The sequence below is a fragment of the Nomascus leucogenys genome, chromosome 9 (assembly GCF_006542625.1).
Source record: "Nomascus leucogenys isolate Asia chromosome 9, Asia_NLE_v1, whole genome shotgun sequence".
NCBI classification, from domain to species: Eukaryota; Metazoa; Chordata; class Mammalia; order Primates; family Hylobatidae; genus Nomascus; species Nomascus leucogenys.
In genome coordinates this window covers 89,585,214-89,607,842 of record NC_044389.1, presented here as the reverse complement: position 1 = coordinate 89,607,842, position 22,629 = coordinate 89,585,214, and positions in this window count along the sequence as shown.

Genomic DNA, 22,629 nt, shown 5'->3' with positions numbered 1-22,629 from the left:
GCGGGAACATTGAAAGTGAATTTTTCATAATCTTGGGCAGCTAAAGGAATGGTAAAAAAAGCAATCCTTTAGAACTATCGCTATAAGAGGCCAGTAATTTGAAATCACTGTTGGGGAGGGCAGCCCTGGTTGTAGCTCACCCATGGGTTGAATTACATCGTTAACAGCTCTCAAATCTATTAGCATTCTCCATTTACCAGATTTTTTCTTAATGACAAATACAGGAAAATTCCAAGGGGAGAAAGTAGGCTCTATATGTCCCTTTTGCAATTGTTCCTGCAACAATTCTTTTAAAGCCTCCAGTTTTCCTGTTTCAGTGGCCATTGTTCCACCCAAACCAGTTTGGCAGTTAGCCAAACAAGAGGAATGGGAGCCAGAGGCTCAACAATGGCCACTCCTAAAAATGACACCCCAATCCGGTGTGATCTGTTTGTCTTTTTAATTCTAAAGGTTCTGATTGGCCATTTTTATTTTTTCCTTGTCCTTCTCCCAGGTAATATCCCATATTTTTCATCATTTGTCTACTATTTTTACTATATTGATCCATAGGAATAGATATTTCAGCATCCCATTATTGCAATAAGTCCCTACCCCATAAATTGACAGGAATAGGTGTAATAACAGGCTGAATTGTCCCTTCCTGGCCATCTGGCCCTTGACATGGTAAAATCAAAGAACTTTGAAAACCTCTGGGGCTGTTCCTATGCAAATGATACCCGTGGAAGCCTTTTGTCTGGGCCAGTGTTGGAGCCATTGATTTAGAGCAATAATAGAGAAATCAGCTGCAGTATCTACTAGTCCTTCAAAATCCTTTCCCTGAATAGTTATGGTACCAACAGGTCTTTTGTCAGACACTTGATTAACCCAATATACAGCCTTTCCTGCTGGATTAGTACTACCAAAGCCTCATGTTCTTTTCACTGTGCTGCTTCCTAGTTTTATGTAAGGTAACAGCAACAACTGAGCATTTTTTTCTCCTGGGGAGGCAGACCATGGTGTCGAGGAACTAATGTCTAGTTGAATTTCTCCAGTATAATCAGAGTCAATTATTCCCGTATGCACTGTGACACCTTTTAACTTTAGACTAGACCTTCCAAGTAATAGATCAACTGTTCCTGAGGGTGAGGGTTCCCTAACTCCCATGGGGACCTTCTTTGGCGGCTCCCCAGGAAGTAAAGAGGTGGGAATTGTGCCGCAAAGGTCTATGGCAACACTGTCTGCTGTGGTGGGGGAGAATTATTGTACATTTTTAAGGGCACTGGCTGTGCTGGGTATGCCTCAGTTTGTTGAGGGGCCTGAGGCGGGCTCCTCTTCCCATTTCCCAAAAGAGGTTGTTCATCTTTGCTAAATTTACAATGACACTGATTTGCCCAGTGATTGCCTTTTTTACAATGGGAGTATACACCAGGGCTTTTCTGTTGATTGATGATAGTAGTTCTTGCATTTTGATTTCCTTTTCTACATTCCTTTTTTGTGTGTTCAAATTGCCCACAATTGAAGCAAAAGCCTGAGAAATGGGGCATATTCTTTCCAACTCTTAATTCAGCCATAGCCTGAGCTAAAAGAGTAGCCTTATGTAAGTTACCTCTAAGGCCAACGCAAGCCTTAATATATTCAGCTAAATGAGTTTTACCTCTCAGGGTCTAATAGCAATTTGACATTCTGCATTAGCATTATCATACACGAGAAGCTGTATTACAACATCCTGAGCTGTTTTATCAGTTATGGCTTTATACACAGCCTCTTGGAGCCAAGCAAAAAAAAAATCAATATATGGTTCTTTAGGTCCTAGTTGGATAGAACTGAAAGAAGGATATTTTTCCCCCTGTAACATTTATCCTTTCCCATGCCTGGAAGCACACAGAGTGCAGGTGAACAATGGCAAAATCCTCCATTACTGCTTGATTTTCTAATCAACCCCAATTAGGGCCAACTCCTATGAACTGTTCAAAGGAAACAGGCACATGTGGCTGTGCTTGTGGGTTTTCCCTTGCCTCAGATTGAGCTTCATCAGCCAACCAGGTTTTAAACTGCAAGTACTGAGATTGAGTGTGAATAGATTTTTTCAAAGTATCCCAATCATATGGTATTAACCTATTATCAAGAGCCATATTTTTTAACAAAGTTTGCACAGAAGGAGAGTTTGGCCCACATTGACTAATGGCTTGCTTGAATTCCTTTAACAACTTAAATGGAAAGGTGGCCCAATTAGCTATATTCTGTCCTCCTTGCTGGATTATAGTAACAGGAAATTGCCATTTTTCAAGGTCTCCCTCAGCTCTAGCCTTTTGACTAGAATTTTGTATAGCACCACCATTCGATCCAGGTTTTAATGTTGCAACTACAGAAGCAGTAAGTTTTTCAGCTAATTCATTTTCTCACCTATTAAGGGGAGAGAGAGGAGGTGGCCATTCATTTAATTCAGCAAGTGGAGCTGACAGGCTAGTAAAACATACTTTTTAAAGTTTTCCTTTCTTTTCTTGAATTTCCTCTGGTTTCTGTTCCTCACATTCAGAATCTGAAGTTAGTTCTTTATACTTGTCCTCCTCTTCCTCATCTGAATCTGCCTCATCATCTGTTTGAAATGGCTCAAGAGCTGCCTTTATTAGCACCCATGTTGACCAAACAGAAACTGGAATTTTTGCTCCATCTTTATACATCTTTTTAAAACCTCTGCCAGTTCTCTCCCATTCATCCAACTCCATAGTCCCTTTTTCTGGGAACCATGGGCAAAACTGCTTTACTGTACTAAAGAGTGATAACAAATTCTGAGTACTAACTTTCACTCCCCCTCTTTGTAGTAAATGCCTTAAGAAATTTAAATAAGCAGAATGTTTGCTTTCACTTTGTCCCATTTTTACCCTGGTTCTTCTGAGCGCTCAGCTTTCCCACTGAGCTTCTTTTAATCATCCTCTGGTGTCCTTTGACGATGTGTCCTCTGCTTTTACATGCTCTAGCCTTCCTTCACTGGGGTCTTTGTCACCCCACGTTGGGCACCAGGAATGTTTGGGTGATTAGACCCAACACCAGGTTGTGGGGGCGATGAAGTCCAGTGGAGTCAAAGGAATGAGAAAAGATGGTTTGAGAGAGAAAGTGGGTCCAGGGGGCCAACACGAGTATGGAGGTTGCAAAGAACCCAAGCTCTGAAAGCCCAGACTATTTATTGATGATCAAACAAAGAAACAGGTGGTGAGAATGTGGGGATGAAAGGGCAAGCAAATGATCTACAGCTGTGATGGTTTAGCATTTCTTTTGAGGCATATGGAACATAACATGTTCTGCTACTTGAGATAATGGGCAGCATGTTCTTCTAGTTTAAACTAGAAGCAAGGAGCCAGCAAGTCTAGACTCATTCCAGAGGCTATGAGGAGTTTTATGCCCTGAGCCCTGGATATTAAGTCAGACATGTAAGCTGTGTCTCAGTATTTTTTCCCAACACTCAGCTTTTTCCCAGCATTGTACAACAAAGCCATAGTCAAAGATTATGAGCTGGAGCAAGACAAGGATGCCCACTGTAACCACTCCTATTCAACATAGTACTGGAATTCCTAGTCAGAGCCATCAGGCAAGATAAAGCAATAAAAGGTGGCTAGACACAGTGGCTCACACCTGTAATCCCAGCACTTTGGGAGGCTGAGGTGGATGGATCACCTGAGGTCAAGAGTTTGAGACCAGCCTGGAAAACATGGTGAAACCCTGTCTCTACTAAAAATACAAAAATTAGCTAGGCCTGGTGGTGGACACCTGTAATCCCAGCTACTCAAGAGGCTGAGGCGGGAGAATTGCTTAAACCTAGAAGGCAGAGGTTGTAGTTAGCTGAAATCATGCCATTGCACTCCAGCCTGGCAACAAGAGCAAGATTCTGTCAAAAAAAAAAAAAAAAAAAGCATCCAAATTGGAAAAGAGGAAGTCAAATTATCTCTGTTTCTCTGAGAATATGATTTTATACACAAAAAACCCCCAAAGACTCCTCTATAAGACTCCTAGATTTGATAAACAAATTTAGTAGAATTTCAGGATACAAAATCAACATAAAAAAGTTAGTAGCAGTTCTATACAACCCTTCATGTATAACTCAATTCCTTTCACAATAGCTACCAAAAAATTGCTAAGAAAACATGTAACCAAGAAGTTAAAATATCTCCGCAAGGAGAATTACAAACACTGATGAAAGAAATCATAGATAACATAAGCAAATGGAAAAATATTCCATGTTCATGGATTGGAAGAATCAATATCTTTAAAATCACCATATTTCCCTAAGCAGTGTACAAATTCAATGCAATTTCTATCAAATTATCAATGTCATTTTTCACATATCTAGAAAAAGCAATCCTAAAATGAATAAGGAACCCAAAAAGAGCCTGAAGAGCCAAAGAATTCCCAAGCAAAAAGAACAAAGCTGGAGGCATCACATTACCTGACTTCAAATTATATTGCAAGGCTATAGTATCAAACACCATGATGCTGGTATAAAAATAGACTATAGATCAATTGAACAAAATAAGGAACCCAGAGATAAAGCCACATACCTACAACCAAGTGATCTTTGACAAAGCAGGCAAAAACATACACTAGGGAAAGGACACCCTATTAAATAATTGGTGCTGGGAAAATTCAATAGGCAAATGAAGAAGAATGAAACTGGATCCATACATTTTACCACATATAAAAATTGCTAAAAGTGGATTAAAAACTTCAATATAAGACCTGAAAGTATAAAAATTCTAGAAGAAAACCCAAGAAAAATTCTTCTGGATGTGGCCTAGGGAAAAAATTTATGATTAAGACCTCAAAAGCAAACGCAATAAAAACTAAAATAGTTTTTCGATATTTGCACCTGTGATATCTCTCCATTTATTTAGATTTCTCTCAGTTTTTTCTACAATATGAATAGTGTTCAGTGGACAAGTCCTGCATATCTCTGTTAAATTTATTCCCATTTGTATCCTTTTAATGTTATGGCAAATAATTGTTTTCATAATTTCATTTTGGAATTGTTTATTGTTAGTGAATATAAATACAATTTACATTTATGTATTAATCTTATACCCTAAATCCTTGCTGATATTGTTTCTTAGTTATAACAGTTTTTCAGTGGTTTTAGAATTCTGTCTCTTCAAATGTATATATATATTCGAATATATGTATATATACACATATATGTGTGTGTGTGTGTATATATATATATATGTATATATATATAAAAAATATATTCTGTCCATGATGGCACATAGTTGTTTAAGTCGTTAAAATTATTTTTTCTTATTACATATTGAAGTATAATTTATATATAGTAAATTACTCATATTTTCAGTGTACAATTCTGAATTTTGATAAATGCTAAAAAATGGGTACACATGGCCATACAGAATGGAAAAAGAAACATTGGAGATACCAGAGGGTGGGAAGGTGGGAGGGTTTTGAAGGTGGAAAGTTTACCTATTGGATTCAATGTTCACTGTTTGGTAATGGGTACACTAAAAGCTCAGACTTCATTATGCAATATATTCATGTACTTGTATTCCCTAAATCTATAATCACAGAAACTGACCTTATGCCTTTTCCAGTTTGTCCTCTTCCCTCTGTCCAAAGTAAATATTTTGATTTTAAACATTATAGATAACTTATGCCTATTATTGAACTAAATGTAACCTGAATAAAAATTGTGTACCCTTGTGGCTGACTTCTCTTGATCAACAACATGTTTTTGAGAGTCATCCCTGTTGTTTGAAATATCAGCAGATTTTTTTTGTTATTGCTAAGTAGTGTTTCACTGTGTAGTGTAGTTGTTTTCCAGTTGATAGATATTTGTGCTTTTTAGTTTTCGACTAGAACAGAGCTGCTACATATGAAGATTCGTTTATCGTGGGCACAGGTTGACTATCCCTTTTCTAAAATATTTGGAACAAGAAGTGTTTCAGATTTTGAATTTTTTTCAGATTTAGGAAAATTTTTCTTATGCTTACTGGTTGCGCATACCTAATTAAAACATCTGAAACCTGAAATAACCCAAATGAGCATTTCCTTTGAATGTCATGTCAATACTCAAAAAGTTTTAGATTTTGGAGCATTTCAGATTTCAGATTTTTGGGTAAAGGATATTTAACCTGTAATTGCCTAGGTGTGAAATTGCTGGGTTATAAAGTCCATGCATTGTTTCCTGTATAAAAAACTGCCCACATGTTTTCTGAAGTGATTGTTACTATTTTGTACCCCACCAGCTAAATATGAGGGTTCAGGTTGTTCAAAATACATGCCAGCATTTGACATTGTCAGTCTTTTTAAAATTGTGATAATTCTAGTGTGTTTGTGGTGGTATCTTTTTATGGGTTTTATCTTAAAAATAGATTTATTGAGATATAATTAATATAAAATAAATTGCATATTTAAAATGCACAATTACTAAGTTTAGACATAGGAATACACTTATGAAATCATGACCACAATCAACATGATTAATATATCCATTATTCTCATGTACTGTTGTAATTCCTCTATCCTGGCTTTTACCTTCCCCCTCATCTTTAGGAAACCACTGATCTGCCTTCCATTACTATGATTTACAACTGACTCTCCATATTTGTGGATTTTGCATCAGCAGATTTAACCAACTATGGATCAAAAATATTTAAAAAATTAAAAAGTAACAATACAACATAAAAATAATACAAATAAAATACAAAAAATATTTACATAATATTTACATTGTGTTAGGTATTATATAAGTAGATATGATATATAGTGTATGGCAGGATTTGCATAGATTATATGTAAATACTATGCCATTTTATATAAGGTACTTGAGTATCTGTGGATTTTGATATCTATGGGGGTCCTGGAACCAATCCCCCATGAATACCAAGTCATGACTGCAGTTTCATTTTCTAGAATTTTCTCTTAATGAAATTATAAGACATCTACTCTATTATTTTCTGGCTTCTTCTTTTTTTATTTGCTCAGCATAACTGTTATTAGATTCATTCATGATGTTATATGTATCAGTAGTTTATTCCTTTTGGTTGTTTAGTGGTATTCCATTGCATAGATATATCACAGTTTGTTTACCTGTTCACTTACTGATGGATATCGGGGCTGTTTCCAGTTGTTTCTATTGCAAATTAAGTTGCTATGAACATTTATGTACAAGCCTTTGTATGGGGATATACTTCCATTTCTCTTGTATAAATAGCCAGGAATGGATTTTTGGGTCATAAAATAGGTATATGTTTAATAGTTTAAGAAACTGCCAAACTGTTTTCCAAAGTGGCTGTACCATTTTGCATTCGCAGAAGCAGTGTTTTAGAGTTCCAGTTCCTCCACTTCCTTGTCAATGCTTGGTATGGTTAGTTGTTTTAATTTTAGACATTCAAAAAAGTATGTATTGGTATCTCACTATGGTTTTAATTTGAATTTCCTAATGATTAATAAAGCTGGATGTCTTTTCATGTGCTATTGGCCATCTATACATCTTCTTTGTTAAAATGCCTATTTAAATATTTTGAACGTTTAAAAAATTGATTTGGGTAACCAAGATAGCCAACTAGAAGCAGGGAGTGTGTGTGGTTCCCATGGAGAGGAACAGAAGGGGTGAGTAAATACAACACCTTCAAATAAAACATCCAAGTACTCACATTGGGATTAATCAAGGAAACAACTTGATCCACAGAGAACGAAGAAAAGAAAGACAGGACAACCTGGGAGGCAACCTGGGAGCAACATGGAAGCAGGGGACCCTTCCCTACCCAGGGAAGTGGTAAGTGAATGAACAACCCCGGGAAACCATGTTTCTCCCAGAGATCTTTGCAACCCTCAGGTCAGGAGGTCTCCTTGTGAACCCACTCCACAAGGGCCTTTAATCTTCAGTCTGACAGACAGAGCTACATGGAGTTTCAACAGAGCAGCCACTCAAGTATACATGGAGACCCTGGAGCCTTGAATACTTGGTCTTTCCAGCAAATGTCAATGCAGCTCTAGCAAAATAGGAGGTTAGACTCCTGTACATACCCCTAGGAAAGAGGCTGAATTCAGGGGGCTAAGCAACAACAGCCTGCAGGTCCCACTTTCATGGCACCTTACAAGATGAGACCCAATGGCTTAGAATTCCAGCGAGTTACCAGCAGCAGCATTGCACCTGCCTAAGAAGGATCTCCCAGGTGGAGGGGTGGGGTGCCATCTTTGCTGTTCAGAAGCCTTAGCATTCCAGCCTTCAGGCTTTGGAGTGTCTGAGCCGAGCTGGGGTGGAAGGGATCCCTCAGCATAGCACAACTGCTTTACCAAAATGTGGCCAGACTGCAGCTTTAAGTGGTTGCCTGATCCTGTTCTTCCTCACTGGGTGGGACCTCCCAACCAGGGCCTCCAGCTACTGTGGTCCGAGCTCTCCAGATGACAGAGATCTGAAAACTCCTTGAGACGGCACTCCCAGAGGAAGGGGTGGGCCACCATCTTTGCTGTTTTGGGTGACAGAATAGAGATCCTAGAAATAAGGCCACACATCTATGACCATCTGATCTTTGACAAAGCTGACAAAAACAGAAATTGGGGAAAGATTCCCTATTCAATAAATGGTGCTGAGATAACTGGCTAGCCATATGCAGATGATTGAAGCTAGATCCCTTCCTTACACCATATGCAAAAATCAACTCAAGATGGCTTAAAGACTTAAATGTAACACCCCAATCTTCAAAAACCCTGTAAGACAACCTAGGCAATACCATCCTGGACCTAGGAACAGGCAAAGATTTCATGACAAAGACACCAAAAGCAATGCAACAAAAGAAAAAATTTACCAGTGGGATCTAATCAAACATAAGAGCTTCTGCATAGTATAAGAAACTGTCAACAAAGTAAAGAGACAACCTACAGAATGGGAGAAAATAGTTGTAAACTATGTATCTGACAAAGGTCTAATATCCAGCAACTATAAGGAACTTAAACAAATTTACAAGGCAAAAACAAACAACTCCATTAAAAAGTGGGCAAAGGACATGAACAGAGACATCTCAGAAGAAGACATACATGTGGCCAACAAGCATATGTAAAAAAGCTCAATATCACTGATCATTAGAGAAATGCAAATGAAAACCATAATGAGATACTGTCTCACATCAGTCAGAATGGCTATTATTAAAAAGTCAAAAATAGCAGATGTTGGTGAGGTTGTGGAGAAAAGGGAACCCTTATACACTGTTGGTGGGAGTGCAAATGAGTTCAACTGTTGTGGGAAACAGTATGGCGATTCCTCAAGGAGCTAAAATCAGAACTGCCAATCATCCCAGTAATCCCATTACTGGGTATATACCCGGAGGAATATAAAGCATTCTACCATAAATGCAGGCAAATGTTCATTGCAGCACTGTTCACAATAGCAAAGATATGGAATCAAGCTAAATACCCCTCGATGACAGACTGGATAAAGAAAATATGGTACATATACATCATGGAATATTATACAGCCATAAAAAAGAATGAGATCATGTCTTTTGCAGGAACATGGATGGAGCTCTAGGCTATCATCCTTAGCAAACTTATGCAGGAACACATAACCAAAAACCATATGTTCTCACTTATAATGAGAACTAAAGCACTAAATGATTAGAACTTATGAACACAAAGAAGGAAACAACAGACACTGGGGGCTACCTGAGGGTGGAGGTGGAGGGAAGAGGGAGAAGAACAGAAGAGATAACTATTGGATACTCAGCTTAATACCTGGGCAATGTAATAATAGGTACAACAAACCCCCATGACACATGTTTATCTATGTAACAAACCTTCACAGGTACCCCCAAACCTAAAATAAAAATTAAAAAATGTATTTATTATTGAGTTTTGAGAATTCATCATATATTTTGTATACAAATATTTTATAAAACATGTAATTTGCAAATATTTTCTTGTAGTCTGTTACATGTCTTTTCATTTCCTTAACAACTTCCCTCCAAAGAGCAGAAGTTCTCAATTTTGAGAAGTGACTTAAATTTTATTTTATAGATCATTATTTTGGCATTGTATTTATGAAATCTTGCTAATGCAAGGTCAAAAGATTTTCTTCTAGAAATTTTATAGTTTTGGTTTTACAGTCATTTTATGATGTATTTTGAGTAAAAATTTTAAAGATTTTTTTGTGAGTGGTTGTTTCAGCACCATTTATTAAAAATATTATCTTTCTTTCTACAGAATTGCCTTTATATCTTTGTCAAAAATCACTTGACCACATATGTGTGGATACAATTATGAACTTCATTCTGTTTAATTAATATATTTGGCTATACTTATGCCCCTATTACACTGTCTGATTATAGTAGCTTAATAGTAAATTTTGAAATCAGGTACTATAAATCTACAACCTGGATTTTTATTTTTGTAAACTGTTTTAAAATTGTTTTGCCTACTTTAGGTTCTATGTATTGGAATAAGAATTTAGAATTAGTTTCTGCAAAAAGCCTGCAGTGATTTTTTTGTATTTATTTTGATTTTTCCTGTAGGTTTTCTTTTTATATTATCTTTTCTGACTGTTTTTTATCTGGTTCTCCTTTGCAAAACTCTTCCTTTGTAATCACTGAGTCCATTCAATTTCCCTCCTTTTACTATTTTCTTGGGCATAGGACTCCATTTTAGTCTCTTTCATCTTTTCCTTAGCTGAGCTCCAATCTCCTTTAATCTAACCCTTTATTTTATTCTTTTGCCATTCCTCAGTATAAAGAACAAAAATGTAAGACTGCATGAATTTCCCAGAGGATGATATTCTGAGAACAGGAATCTAGGATGGGCTTACAACTTAGAGGCGCTTTCCTTTAAGGCAGTTCTTGAATTCTCAAGAGAACTGTGGGTTGTACTCATTTATTCTTTAGGATACATTGCCTCAAAAACTATCCTGGGAAAAAGCAGAAGATAAATAATAAATAAAGTATCCTTCTAGTACCAGTCTTTCATTTACCAGGTGTGGTTTAAGGAACTTCTGGTAATCCTGGATATGGGGCATTAAGGCAGATCTGTTATCTATTATTAGGGCTTGGATATAGGAAGCCCATTTTTGGATGGTTTCTTCCCCCTGGGTATCTTGAACTGGGTGTTAAAGAGTGGAACATATGTTTTAGATGTAGAAATTCATGAATAAAATGGCCTTTGGGTAAGCCTAGGTATTTTAAACATCTGGTCCTCAAATGCAGAAATCAACTTTGTGTTTTCTTGATGTAAGAACCATCAAGTTGCAGTTAGGGGGAAATTCCAGGGCCATAGGAAAAGCATTTTAACTGATCTCATTGTCTTTATTCTGTCCTCAATACTACCATTATTTTCTGATAACACAGGATTGTTTCTCTCTACTTTTGAAAGATTAGTCTTTAACATTCTATTTCCTTCAGAATAATGTTGAATTCTCATCACGTGGCATTAAAAGCCTTTTACCACTTGTTTTCTTTCAACTTCATCACCTGCACATCTTCTACAGCTCTCTGTTGTAGGCAATGTGGGTATATGTATTTTCATATCTCTCTTTGCTTCTTCAATTTCCTCTGCCTAGAATATCTTTTTTTACTTCTGATTTTTTTTGTATCTTTCAATACTCAGCTCAACCTCTGTGAATTCTAGCCACAAGTTTCTTGTAATGCACGATTTCCACTTCTCTGGCTCTTCTTCTGGAAGTATAATAGCTAGAATTTACTGTACACTTACGAAAAGTTGGGTACTATTAATACCATCACTTTGTGGTTAACAGGCACACAACCGGTAAGTGACTGGATTCAATTTTAAGGTTTCTCACTCCAGCACTAATACTTACATAATCTGTGACTCAAGCAGGTCTTGTGCCTCTTATTATGACACTTACAACTGAATGTATTGCATTTTACTTTAAAACATGTTTGCCTTGAGAGTAGAATTTTTTTTTCTCTTCCATCAACTGTTTCACAATGCCTTGCAGAGTGCCCTTTATCACAACTATTTGATAAATGCAAAATATGCATGGTAAGTTCTTTCTAGTTACACCAGACATCCATTTAGACTAGTCTAAACAAAAGGAGAAATCTATAATAAGAAAATCAAGAAATTAAAGGGCCATAAATAAGAAACTGAAAGGCCTTAGAAAACAAGGTAACCAAGCCTTCAGATTCTTTCTGGAGTCACATGTTTTCTTGTTTCTCTTTTTAAACACTCCCTGTCTTCCTTTCTTGCTTCCTCTATGACAGGAAATGGCTGTTCCAGCCATGCGGTGACATTGTCTGTGTTCCACTGCTGATAATTGACTCACTGGCATTCTGTGTTCTCAATTTCAATTAATAAACGAGGAAATCTGAATAGGGCAGGTGCCCATCTTTGGTCTAGGCACCTTTGGTCTAGGCACCTTTAGCCAGAGGACAATGAGAGCACTACCAAATGTCCTCGTAGTTCTAGAGGCAGTTCTCAGAGAAGGGTAGACCTAAGGAGATACCTCTAAAATAGTATTTAAATAAATTAATGGTCCTATCTTGATAAGTTCATAATTTATTCGTTCTCTATTATGTGTGATTTTGGTAAGAAAATTCTGTTTTGTTGCTTTTTAAGTGAAACAGCAAAAAACAAAAGATGAGTTTGTAAATTTTAATTCCAGGGTCTTGCTCTTTAAATCTCATCGAGAAGCACACAGAAAAAGGAAGAGATACCCTTATTTTAAGGAGAAGTAACTGTCCATGTTGCCTATATGTTTGAAAATACTTTGTACCCAGTGGCTGGAATTTTTAAATTTTAATTATATATTGTGATATATGCTCTTGGTGTTTAGTAAGTGACTGGGTACCATGCCATGCCATACTGATATTTAAGAAGTCTCTAATTTTCCAAGGAGCAAATAATCCCTTGGAAAAACCCACTTGGATGTAAGAGGACATAAATCCTTCTCAATGCATCTTTCAAGGTTTTATCAAAAGCTATGTACAATTTTACTGTCTCTGACAAGCAGTGAAAAGAAGTTGTTTTTCTCACTGCTTACCTCCTCGGTAAGCCTGGTGGTTCCTCATATAGAGGTTTTTACCCCCTACTTGAGTGAAGTGTCAGATAGTTTTCATCATTTCTGTGTAAACATCAGCCAGATCTATCATTGTACAGTGAGCCATGCCAAAGGGAAGGATGTCCAGGGTGGACCACAAATTGCCTCCCAAGACTTCATATCATTGCTTATTAATTGAGTGTTGACAGTGTGTTCACCTCTCTTTTAAGTGAGGGAGAAGAAACAGATCCACTTTCTGAGTTCAAGGTCTGAGTCAGTCAGGCAGTGCAGGGGAGGTTGAAGTGTTCTGCTCGTTACATCTTAGGGTATGAGTTGCTTTACTTTCAAGATATAATTTCTTCTTATGCAACCATTAATGGAGAAACTATGATTTCATAGCATTAAAAAGGTATGAAATTTAGAAAAGTTTTGAGAAATGAAAAGGAGTTGCTTAGCCTAACAACAACAACAACAACAACAGAACAAAACAAAACCTCTAATTCTTTCCATTTCCTTTTGTGATCTAAATCTCTGTTTTCACCCTCAGAGTGGTTAACTAAAGCAATTGGCTTTTATGTGTAGAAAAGAGTGAGTCTCAGAAATGAACCCAAATTCATTTTACTTCCCTGGATATTTGTGGTTTTTCAATATTAGTACAGATTCCTTGCCTATATGATAAGAGGTGAGAAAGGGTGAAAGTCAAACTGAGTCATCATAACATAACCATGCCTTGCACATGCCAATTATTCTAATTGGATTACTTCCCCTGTTAACAAGTCCCTTTGCTGCTTTAGACAACTATGGAGGGAATTCCTCATAAATTCTTCCAATCTCATATGACCCAGATGTTACCTATATAAGAATAAAAATGTGAACAAATGTCAAAAAACTTGAAACAACTTTAGATTGTTAGATTCCCTTGGAGCCAGATAGCTTAAGAATGTGTTACCTTCAAGTCAGTGGTGACTGATGAATTCAATAACAGGATTTGATTTTTGATAGAAACTGCTTCTTGGAACAAGTATTCTTGAATCATGGAAGAAAGCTAATTGTACCTACATGTTATTCTGAATCCGTGAGGATGAACATACATTTGTTTTATTATATGGAGTGAAGAAGAAGGACGATAGAATTATGGCCTAGGAAATGAGAGTCAAAGTGGAACAAAATTGTTTATTGGCAGATACAGTGGTGTAAGGGTTACAGCTAAAAACACAAACTATGAATTTTGAGTTTCTAGGATGAAAAGAATGCTTTTGACCATCAGGCAATATCACATTGCCTCCAAATTCTTTCTTTATGATAAGATTTTTTTCTTATATCTTGGTGTAGAAGTTAAAGATATAATTTCTTTTGCAAACCAACTGTGAATCTTGTACAGTAAATCATATGATTCATAAGTGATTTTGGCTGTGACTGATTTCTTCTATAGAAACACAATTTTGGCTGAGGTTTTCTTCTTTTTGGCTGAATATTATATATTTCTTGTGTACCTATCATGTGCTGGACTGGAACTTGGAACTAGAGTGTACATTCATTTTATAATTGTGTTTTCTACACTCCTGATTGCACTCCTAATAGAAGGTAAATTTAATTCATGGGTTTTAAATATCCCACCCTACTGTAACTCTAATACAAGATCAACCTATTTCAAGCCATTTTCTTGATCCTCTCTACTATAGAAATATTCTGGCCAGCAGAACTGTTGTGGGATTTGAGCTATGGCTTGTTGTAAGTTGACTAGTATGTCAATCCAAAGGCCACTCACTGTAGCAGAGCAGCCCTTGGGACTCAGAGCACTTTGGATTCTTCCTCCAAAAGCATCTGTAATGAACAGAGTTATTTTGAAAGTATTCCCTGCAGTTTATGTCTTAATTCACTCATCTGGGAATAGGAAAGCAGATCCCTCTCAATACACCACTAACTTGGATTTCTGTGGTATTATGCACAATCCTCTCATTTATTTTTACAGTGATAGAGTGGTTTCTGAGCCAAGTTCTGCAGGCGTTTTGGGGAGAAGAAATTGGTTTTAGGTGGCTCCAAATTCTTTGACAATTAACATTTTTTGTTTTCTTTGTCTTCAGAAAGAAAAACACACATGGCGAGCTGCACACCTTAGAGCAGAAGGATGCAATTCTTGGCTTCTTGGCTCATTTTGGCAAAAACATACTTTTCTGATTTAAAAATATTTGTACCACTTTTCTTTAAATTTTGTTGTCTGTGTTCTGAGATTTGCTTTTTTGGCTTTTTCTTAACTTGCTTTATTACTTTGAATCAGAATAGTAGAAAAGCGAAATTAAACTATATAGGAGAGGTAGATTATAAGACCTAGTTACATTAATCATGAAAATGGTATTTGTCATCTTCTTTAGCATTTGCTTAGCACATTCATAGAAGTGACTGCTTCTTATTAACACTCTTTTTTCCTAGAGGAGGTAATTTATTGAAAAGGGATTCTGATTGATGAAGCTTCTGGTAATGCTCAGGTATACATGCAATAAATTATTATATGGAAATGAGGTCAATAAACTCATGGCTGATTTTTGTTTAAGAAAATCTCTGTTATATAAACAAGAAACTCCAGTAATCTAGCACTTTGAAATTTACTTGTAATCTTTCCCCAATTCCCCTCTTTTTGGTTTTGAATTATTAACTATGACCTCAGTATTTACTGTGCAGTGAAGATAAATTGATGATAAGGTACATTTTAGATCCAGCAAAATACTCATTGACTATATATTTATTAAAGAAAGTGAACATGATGGTAAGAAACAATTCTGGAAACTTTTATGGATAAATATTAGTAAGCAAGAAAACTTGATTATGGGAAATTCCTTTCCTCATACATAATGACATCCCATTAAGTGATTTTAACTGGGACTATAATGACTTCACAATATTAGCTCCCACAAGTTATTTCCAATGTAGAAAACATCATAAATATTTCTATTCAGTATTGAGCTGAACTAGAACCATGTAAATGTATCTGCAGCATCCAGGAATAATGTAAAGAGTAGGAGGGAGTTTATTATTCTGTAGTAGAGTTGCAAACAGCAAGAATAAAGGTGAGCTTTGTTTCCTAGGAGTAATCAACTCTGGAGGAAATTTTACTCCTAAAAAATTCTAGATTATTCTATATTTGTTTGGTATAGAAATCCCCAAACACTAGGTTTGAAGGAGATTCAAAATTAGTTAACAGTAGATATTCAAAGTAATGATGGTAATAATGACATAAGTAAAATTTTATTCCTTTAAGACAATGATAGTTTTGCAGAATTAGTGGGCTCATCTGAGGCAGTCCTTACATAAAACAATAAACTTGTTGATGTTGTTAAATTGTATATAGGGGATTACATCCCAGAGGTTTTGACATAGTGACCATTATCAGAGTAATGGCCTCTTAGGAATCACAATTCACCTCTGCCAGTCTGTCCCAGAAACCCAGGATAATTGAACGAGAACTGAAAGCTATTACTACATTCTCCTGCCTCATCTACCAAAGTTCTGGCAGGTGTTTAGAAAACCGGATGTAGAAATGAATGAATGAAACTGTGGCTCTAAAATGAGAGAGTCTGAAAGAACACATGGATCGCTCCCTACTTCCAAAAATGATTAGCTTCTTGAGGCAGACCACCTGCATCGCTATGAACATAATTCATAATTTTCATTTCCAGTAGGTGCATGTGCCAACTTAACATTGAGTTAAGAGGTGTAAATTTCTGTTACACATAAATAACTCATCTAAATACAGGTGGTTCCCAACTTATGATCATTTGACTTCATAAGTCAAATGTTTAGACTTTACAATGGGTTTATCGGGATATAATCTCATCAGAAATTGAGGGACATCTGGAGTTATGATGATTTGTTATGATTTTTCAACTTTTTGATGAATTTATTGGGTATTAAATGTATTCTTGGCTTACAAGATCTTCTATTTATGATGGGTTTATTGGGATATAACCCCATCATAAGTCGAGAAGCATCTGTGTTCTCCTACAGAATATAGCAAAAATAATATATATGTATATATTTATCTCCCTTGCAATCCGAAACCCTAAATATCAACAAGAGACTGAGTTACTCTAATAATTTTGGTTAGGTTGTGCTGGTGCCTGGGGGAAAAATGACTCAGAGAACACATTGAAGTATCATGTTTCTAGTTTCTATGAGATCTCTTTCTCTTTCTTTACCTGTCTTAATACCTTTTCTTATACTTGGCAACAATCAAATTTTGAAAAGCACAGGTCATAGGAGGAATTCCTATGGAATTCTGTTCCCTTTCCTTATTCCTTAAACTTGTTGCAAGGGACCCTGATTGTTTGCCAGGTATAGGTTAAATTTGGCTTATCAAGTGGTTTTAGCATGCTAAAAACATAAAATGAAATGAGAACCCAGAATTTCATAAAAATGGCACCCAATAGAATTCTGCAAGAGATAAATGTCACAGAGTGAGTTAGCAAAGTGAATTACACTTCTCATTCCAATGTCTAGAGGCACTGTGGTTCTACCATTTGGGAAGGAGAAGCCCTTAATTGATGTTCAGTCATTCTTGGCTTGGCAGATCATAGGGAATCTCAATATGCTCATTATTGAATCTCAATAGGCTCAAAATCTGGGTTTGGTGCTAATTCAAGATATAATCATTCTTTGGCTTGGGCCCATATAAGAGGAAACCTAAACTGATACTTCATCTTTAAAGCCTTTTTCAAATTTTTAGTATGAGGGATCAGACTGACACTGAATTGATCTCTGGAGGAGAGAAAAGGGAAACGTTTCTCTGGAAATCCTTTAGCATGGTCTATGAAAGGATTTGTGACTATTTGACCTGAAGTTTAAGTAACATTAGCATAACATTAAGTAATAGGCGCAACAGTTGCAAGCTGACTGCTTTGTGAGTGTGATATTTATACAAGCCTCAGCCAGTCTTGAACATATTTTTTCATATGTTTTGGTGGCAAAAAAATGAGGAATCAGTAAGTCTTAGTGACGCCAGAACCAAGAGTTGAGACAGTCAAACTGACAATGTTGAAATGTAATTTCAACAATCATAGTACTTGTAATAACCTGTGTTACCTTTTATGCTTTAAAAATATTTCAACTAAAAAAACACACAAAACAAAAAAAAACTGTGGTACATCCAGACAATGGAATATTATTCAGTGCTAAAATGAAATGAGCTATCAAGCATGAAAAGACACGGAAGAAACTTAGAAGTATAGTATAGTATTAACAGAAAGAAGCCAATCTGAAAACGCTCTATTGCCGTAGGAGTCCAACTATACGACATCCTGGAAAAGACAAAACTGTGGAGACAGTAAAAAGATTAGTGGTTGCCAGGGGTTCTAGATGAATAGTGAAAGCACAAAGGACTTTTAGGGCAGTGAAACTATTCTGTACAACACTACAATGATGGATCTGTGTCATTATACATTTATCAATACCCATAGAATGCACAACACAAGAGTGAACCTTAATGTAAACTATGGCCTTTGGGTGATGCATCATTATCATCTGGATGTTTGGCTCATTGACTGTAACAAATGTATGGTGCCCGATGTCAACAGCGAGAGTGATTGTAATTGTTTGGGGACAGAAAGTATATGGGAACTCTGTACTTTCTGCTCAATTTTGCTGTAAACCTAAAACTGCTCTAAAAATGGTATATTAATTAAAAAATACTAATCATTTAATCTTAATTTTAATAATCCTATAAAGTAGTGAAAGCATGTTATTTTTACTTTTAACAAATAGTGATTGAATGCCTATTCTTTCCTCTAGGCACTAGGATTGAGGTACCAAGATGTCCTTGCCCCGTGGAACTTATACAGCTCTGTTGATTTAACTACTAAACAATTTGATTTAAAACTCAAGTCCAGATCTTCACATTTCATACCACAGCTTCTTTGTGACTGAGCCTCACTGGGCAGAGCTGAGTATGAAGGATGTGAGACAAGATTATAGTTAGGTGGTCAAGCAAAACATACCCAATTAAAAATCAACAAAAAAGGACATCAAGCTATCATGTACTATACCTAGGCAAGGCAGAATCATGATGAGCTATGTAAATACCTCAAAATGCTGTCAAGTATGAAATACTGAAAAATTAAAAAAAGATTGCTTTTTGATATGATGGTGCCTTAGACACACTTTTTTTTTTATACATGATTGTTTTCGTAACTACACAAAAGAGTAATTTTTCAGAAGTGATTCTAGTATTTCTATGTCAGATTTGACCAACATGTGGTCATTTATAGCTTGGCTGTACAATGAATATTTTTTCTTTAGAAAATATGTCATTTTAAACAGACTATCTGGAAGAACTTTAAAGGAAATGTGTTGATAGTTAACTCTATTGTAACAAACATTAGATGTGTTTAAAATCCTTGTGTCAAAATCAGTCTAGATCTCATCAAGATTATTTTCTATTACAGAAATTCATTTCATCAACATCATTCCTTTATCATCAGGATATGCTTCTGCTTTGACTAAATTAATATTTTTCAAAACCACAATTTAATTATTTTTGAATCATCCATTAAACAACCCCATCTTAAAAATTGGAATTAAGTCCAGATTAATTACAATAAAAAGAACCCTTGGCATTTCTTTGGGGCTCCACCCTAGGATTTTCCAGTTTTATCACATATAAAATAAACCAAATTTTGGTGCTTATAATTAAGGAACACTGACTTCTAATGTTAGGTGGTAGAAAGAGCATGGCTTTGGAAGCAGATCTACTTGGGTTTGAATCCTAACTCTACATTTGTGTTGCCTTGAGCAAATTGCTTCGTTTCTCTGTACGTTCTCTAATTTATCCTTGAAATTATATTAGTAAATACCTTCTGTGTCAGAAAATTATGTGATCCCATCAACATAAAGCACCTGCCTTGGAAGAGAACATTCACCAAGACACAGTTTCTTACTTATTACCAAATAGAAGGAAGGATAGAGTTCATATTATTTTGATTTATTCTGACAATACAGAGGCATTTTTGTTAGTTTGTATTTTAGCTTCTCACTGTAATGATACTTTCATTATCTCATGCAGGACTTGCTTGGGGATCCCTGACTTTCTCAAAGTTCTTACAGGATACTCTTGGATTCATATGCTCAGTCTCTGAACTTTATTGGACTTGCATTTCTGCCTCTCAGAGACAATGATTCTCTATAAGAACTTCTAACCATCATGGAGATGGAGGCAAGGGGGAGAAAAGAACTGAGAAAGTTTAAATGGCAGCCTCCTACCAGATTACTTTTTCTCTCTTTACTGATGTTAGTCATTATTGCTCTGTGATTTTATTTTCATTCCAACTTTTACTTATTGCCTACAATTTGCAGTTCAATAGCAGAATAATTAGTAGGTTGTGGTTATTGTTCTTTTTCATAATCCTGCCTGATATAGTTTGGCTCCGTGTCCCCACCCAAATCTTGTCTTGAATTGTACTCCCATAATTCCCACATGTTATGGGAGGGACCAGATGTGAGATAATTGAATCATGGGGGCGATTCCTCCATACTATTCTCTTGGTAGTGAATAAGTTTCACCAAATCTGATGGTTTTATCAGGGGTTTCCACTTTTGCATCTTCCTCATTCTTTCTCTGCCTGCTGCCATCCATATAAGACGGAACTTGCTCCTCTTTGCCTTCCACCATGATTGTGAGGCTTCCCCAGCCACCTGGAACTATAAGTCCAATTAAACCTCTTTCTTTTGGAAGTTGCCCAGTCTCCAGTGCGTATTTATCAGCAGCATGAAAACGGACTAATACACTACCCTTCCAGCATCTTGCCAAAGGTGCTTATGATTTCACCATAACAACAGATATTTTATTATTTGACAGAACTCTTAGGCAGTTTTTTGATATTTTCTTCTATATTGCCAATAACTATCTATCTTCCCCTCCCTATAATGTGCTACACTGCATTAATCATTTAGCTTCGAATCAGGTATCTCTTTAACAGAGTTTTGAGCTAAATAAATATTCTACTTTTTCATATTAACCAGATTGTATAATACATGGACACATTTCAAATGTTTTGCAGATTTTTTCCATGCAATGGTTTAATTCTTGGTGAGGCTTAATTAGGCATTTCCTCATAAGTTTTTGTATCTGGTAACAAAAGAGGAAGAAAGAACATTCTAAAAATTGAACTCAAATTCTTGTTGGAGGGTTGAGCTACGACAGAGGAAAATTTTTTTAATCAATAGGCATTAGATTTTGTGATTCGTATTCATTTTCTCTTCAAAAGAAACCAAAAATTGTTTTAGGAATTTAAAAAATTTACAGAAAACTACAACAGAAAAAGTGTAATGTAACATTAATTCATTTTCCCACCAGTAAGAATGAACCACTGTTGACAATTTTGGTGCATTTGCTTTACATTTTCATTGGTTTTTAACAAAAAAAAAAATCATGGTGTAGGTTTTATGAAATTGATGTGTAACTCATACTACAAATTCAAACAGTGCAGGAAAAGTAAAATTTAAAAAGATTTTAAAAAATTCAACTACTTCTACCACCCAAAACCCAACATCATTAGCATTTCATAAACAACATTACAGACATCTTTTTATTCACATAAATATAGAGAAGAAAGATAAAGAGATATAAATACTTTTATAAAATGGGATTATGCTGTAGATGTTACTTTAAATAAAAGTTTATATATAATCTGAATCAATTAAACATAAGAAAATCAAACTGAATTGAAAGATAAATCTTAAAACTTCATGTATATGGATATATTTACACCCACAGTATGTACATACATATTTATGTATAAACATATATACAGATGTCTACAGTTATATTGTAATGTGTATATCTTCATCACAAGCAATATTCTTCCTAAAAGATTCTGCTAAAATACGTAAGGAAAATAGGTAAACAAAATAGAAAGAATATAAAGAATTGAAGTCTTTGTGTTTTTCAAATTTTCTAACTATAGTATTTGGTTCACTTTTAGACAGTAGCAGTTGGTTCTCTTCAGTAAAAGAGTTGGTCATAAGCCAATATCATAGTGAAAATCTGTAGTTTTTCTTCATTGTCCAGGCAATTAAGACCCATTTGTTTCAATAATCATACTTCTCCTAGTGTTTTAAAAATTAATTCCATATTTTAAATTACTATCAGGGCATCGTTATTCCTGAGTTCTTTATTTTGAGATTTTTTTTGAGTAGATATATTTGTCAAGTAGTTTTTTGAAAGTCTCATGAATTGTGTATTTTCCATCTTGTTTTATATTTTTACAATGAGATAATAAAAGCTTAAAAACAAACAAAAAAGCATTAGAATAGCATAGAAAGGAAATTCAAATATAAAATATTGAGGGTAAAAACAAAATCTTTTTGGAATTAAAATATAAATTTCAAAGAGCAAAGAAGTCAAGAGAATGATTGCCTACTTGTTGCCTTCATACATAAACACCATTTAAGCTAAGTATAATATTCTTGTTTCAAACTTTCCCTCAGAATTTTATAGCTAGTGCTCTATTGTCTCCTGGCATAGAATATTGCCGTAGAAACATCTGAAGCCAACCTGATTTCTTTGCCTTGTAAATGATTTGCTTTAAAGCTTGGATGCTTGCAGAGCATTTTCCTTATTCCATCTCATTCCTTATTCCATCTTAAAGTCTAAAACCTTAACACACACACATATATAT